The sequence below is a fragment of the Pleurodeles waltl genome, chromosome 12 (assembly GCF_031143425.1).
Source record: "Pleurodeles waltl isolate 20211129_DDA chromosome 12, aPleWal1.hap1.20221129, whole genome shotgun sequence".
NCBI classification, from domain to species: Eukaryota; Metazoa; Chordata; class Amphibia; order Caudata; family Salamandridae; genus Pleurodeles; species Pleurodeles waltl.
In genome coordinates, this window is record NC_090451.1 from 542,503,994 (window position 1) to 542,508,889 (window position 4,896).

The window sequence follows — 4,896 nt, forward strand, 5'->3', positions numbered from 1 at the left end:
AAGTGCATTAGAGGTGCCCAGGGCCTGAAAATCAAATGCTACTAGTGGCCTGCAGCACCGGTTGTGTCACCCACACGAGTAGCCCTGTAACCATGGCTCAGACCTGCTACTGCAGTGTCTGTGTGTGCAGTTTTGGACTCCCAATTCGACTTGACAAGTACACCCACTTGCCAGGCCTAAACCTTCTCTTTGCATACATGTAAGGCATGGTGCAGGATATGTTAAAGGTAGGAAATATACTGATGTGTGTTACATGTCCTAACAGTGAAATACTGCTAAATTCAATCCTCACTGTTGCAAGGCCTATCTCTCACTCATAGGTTAACATGAGGGCTGCCTTTAAATATTATTAAAGTGCTGATTCCCTTTGGGAGCAGATAGAAATGTGGAGTTTAGGGTCTCTGAACTCACAATTCAAAACTCATCTTTTGGTGAGGGTGTTTTTTTAGATTGTTAGTTTGAAAATGCCACTTTTAGAAAGTGGGCATTTTCTTGCTTAAACCATTCTGTGACTGCCTGTTTGTGGATTGCCTGTCTGGGTCAGACTAACATTTGGGCTGTTTGTGAATCTCCTCTAGACTGTGACACAACAGGAGCTGGGGTGAGCCTGCATATTCTGATGAACCATCTGGGCTGGAGGGGAAGGGAGGAGTGGTCACTTACACCTGAATGGGCTATGCCTATCCTCACACAATGCAGTCTCCAAACCTCTGGTGCGAGTCTGGCGCCTGCCTGGGCAAGGCAGGTTCTTGCAAACAAGAGAGGCTTCCATTTGAAGTTTGCCAACTTCAAAGACAGAAAGGGTTATAAGTATTGGACCAAAAACCCCTGAAAAGCAGATTACTTCAAGGATTCAAGAGGAACCTCTGCCCCGAGAAGAGCTGAGGAGCTGAGGAGTTGCCCTGGCCTGTGACTGTGCTGTGTTGGGCTATCCTGCAGTTGCTGCTTCTGCCTGTCTAAGGGGGCAGAGACTGAAATTTGTTTTGCATTCCTGCTTGAGAAGTAACTCTAAGGGCTTAGAGTAGAGCTTGCCTCCTGTTTTGAAGCCTCAGGGACAGCAAAGTCTTCACCAGCCAGTTCTGATTCTCCCTGTGGTGAACTCTATCTTGCCAGAGGGTGCCATTCCAGTTCCTGGACCCCTGGAAGTGAATTTCTGGAGAAAAACCTGTCTAACAATGCCAGACAATGCCAGGCACCTTCACAAAGGACGTTGCTGCCCGGAACCGTGACGCCACCTGCCTCAAGGCCATAAACCTCACAGAAGTGCATCAACTCCGACAACCCTGTAGGCTACGCGTTGCTGTAGCCGCTGATCCCACCGACTTCACTGACTTCGGAGTGTCATAAGTCTGACATCTGTGACATCCGACGCCATTGCAGCACCTGCGCCCTGTGACGTCCTTGCGACTCCATGAGGTCACCCCACAGCATTGCGACTTCGCCGGACTTTGTGCCTGGTACCTGGGACCAAGGTACCAAGGGACTGACTTCGCAACCAATGCTGCTTCACCTCCACCGCTCTGCAGCAGGGACGCGACGCCATTGCGTGACACCTCTGCTCTTCTGCCCTGTAGCACTGGAACTGATGCAGCATCGGATCCAGCAACGTCTCGCTCCCCGATGCCGTGCACTGGCCTGTTTTCTACTTGTTTGATAAGGTACTGTACCTGGGGGTCGAACGACTCCATAGACGGCACCAGTAGCCTCACATTTTAGGAAATTACTCCTTCACAATGCCACTTAATACCAACTTGCAGCATTGGTGTCTGTAACCACTATTTGTGTGCTTTTAAGTGCTAAATTCATATTTGTAACTGTGTGCTCTGGATTTTGATCGTATTTGGTCTTGTTTAATTAGATGAAATATTTACTATTTTTTTAAACCTGTGTTTTGTCATTTTGTAGTGGTTCACTGTATCACTTTGTGTGTTAGTACAAATACTTTACACATTGCTTCTAGGGTTAAGCCTTTCTGCTTGCGCCAAGCTACCAAGGGGGTGAGCGGGGGTTAACCAGATGTGTTCTCCTTTATCCTGAATAGAATGAGAGTCCCTGCTTGAACAGAGTGCAAGCTGACTGCCAACCAGAGACCCCATTTCTAACAGGTGTCAACCAGTGGACATTTGTAGTGGTTTGTGCCCAACTTCAGTATGCGAAGCGGACATAGCTCCACTTGTCCTCACATGGTGTGACAGTCAGGTTGTGGCTGTTTATGTACATGTGGGTATATATGTGTGTGTGATGTGCAATGATTGTGGTGTAGTGTGGCATGTGGCATATATGTTGTTGCCTGTACATCTGTGTTCCCCTGCCTATGTGTGTTTAGTGTGGTGTATGTCTTGTTTGTCCTACATGGTAGATGTGTTGTCTGTGTACTGACTGGTATGGTGGCTTACCTACGAGTCAGCTATTGCCATATTGACCATCATAGAACCACTCACTGATGATGAAATGCCAGAATATGTAGGCATCATGTACGCTGCTGCAGTATTTGGCAAGGATGTTTGAGAAGAGCCCACGGTGGTCCACAACGGCCTGCACATTTATGGAATGGGTGTGATTGCGGTTCCTGGGTAGGTATTCTGGTGCTGCAGGTGGCACCAGTTGGACATGGGTGCAGTCCATTGCTCCCAGCACATGCTGGAACCCAGCAATTAGACAAAAACTTTGATTGGTCTCCTGCTGCAGCTACTGGGTGTTGGGGAAGCAGATGTGGTGGGGTGTGAGGTGTATGATTGCGTCCAGAACCTTTGGAAGGAAGACCGAGAAGGATGGCTGGGCGAAACCTGCCACTTGTGCACCCGTTGTCTGAAAAGATCCTGATGCCAGCATATGGAGGACAGCAAGGAGTTTGGTCAAGGGTGATTTTTTTTTGGGAGATGCCACCCTTTCATTGATGTCTGGCGCAATGTGGTGCAGCATGCGTACGATAGACTCCCAGTTCAGACCATAATTCCTAATGACATCATGTTCCCTGAGCCCAAGGATGGTTGTGCGCTCTTGAAAGATCCTCTTCTGCCTCCTGCGCTGTCTTTGTGGCTGCTGTTGTGGTGTTTGGGGTTGCTGCGGTGGTGGTGGAGGAACCTGTTGTTGTCCCTGACGTATGCAGTGTCTACCAAGCTGAAGCAATAACAGTTCCATGTTGTGCTAGAGGTTGCCAATGCTCCTTCTGTGTGTTTTTCTTAAGCGGTGGTGTGTGGGCCTCTTTTTATTGGCTGGTCTGACCAGGCATTAAAATGTGATGCAAATCACCCTTTGTGTCATTTTTTGGGTCCGCTTCCTTTCTGTGTGTCATTTTTGCATCGGGGTGAATATGGCGCTCGAGGGCTAGAGTCATTTTTTAAAAGGGAAAGCCTACCTTGCATATCATTGTCGCAATATGATGCAAGGTGGCATGACGCTCTCAAAAAATTACGCTAACTCGGCTATTTTGACACTAGGCAGGTCTAGCATTAAAATATTAATATGTAGGTAGGTTTGCTCTGCTTTTGCATAGCAAAATGACTCAAAGGTGGTGCAAACCTTTCATAGGTCTGGGCCTTAATTTTTGATAGCGCTGCTCATAGTTCACTCACAATCAGTTTTGTGATCTGCATGTTACACATTCTTTGCAGTAGGCAGACTAACCCTCTGTGCTGCTGTAGGATGAGCCAAAACTACCACGGGACAAATTTCTGATCTCTCACCATTAAGAGCATTAATCACCAGAGTTATCTTGAAATGTTTATTGTTGCCTGAAAACTGCTGGACGCACAAGAAAGTTCACATGCTTTTAAGCCAACAGTTATTTTTAAACACAAAGTCAGCGCCAGTTGCGGCTACACCGGTGGCACCACCCTACAGCTGGCCCTGCTGACATCTTTAGTCTGTTTTGTCATTCCATTTCTCCTTTTAATCTTTGTTCTAGATAATGTAATAAGTAATTAACCTTTTATAAATGGTCAGGTAGGTGCCTTGACAAAGCAGTAGTTTAAATTATTAATGCTGTGCAAAATATGTTGACTACTAGATTAGGCGGATGTGAACAATAAATTAGCAACATTTCTGTCAAGAGTATCTTTGTCCAATAAAACTTTAGGTTAAACTTTATTTTTAAGCTCCACTTTGCTGGTTTGTCAGCAAAGGTTGGGGTGTGCACTACATGTTGTATAAACCATTATTCCAAAGTGAGGTATTTACCACACGTGGTAAATACATCATATTCCAAGTTTTCAAAAGGAAAATAAGGTACAACATGTGGAATCCTTTTTTAACACCCTGAATTCCACGTTTTGCAGTTTTTTCTGCCTCCTCCTCTGATAAATTTCGGCAAATTTGATGGCTGCTGGGATTTATCAGAGAAACACTGAGACGGTGGGATGATTATCACACAACTCAGACTTCCGATCCCTGTAGCAAACACTTAGAATAGTAATTTCACCCCTACTCGTAATGATGGCCGAAGCGCCTCTATTTGTTAATTTTTTAGACATGATTCATGCCATATGATATGGAAGGAACATTGCCTTCAGGGCAGCAATGTGTGCTGGTTGTCTTTCTATACTCACTCTCCCATGAGATTGAAACAATGAAACCATGCTTACCATTGCACTAGACAATAGACCTACCAGCCCACTGACCTCCCCTAAACTTCCTCTATCACTGACTCACTCCCCAGTTTCAAGTTCTCCAATTTGACATTAAACCAGCAAAAATATACCTAGCCAACAGAGACCAATTTTACTCCTCATCTTACACCCCCAAAGACCAAATCCTCGGCCCTCTCAGCAATCATGACTAATCTGCTGAAAATGACAATGCTGCTTTCAGCGCCTTTAATGAGACTATCTGTGTTCTCCCAGTAGAAATTACAGCCCCATGATGCAGCTTCTGTCTTTCCACTTATCTGTCAGCTAA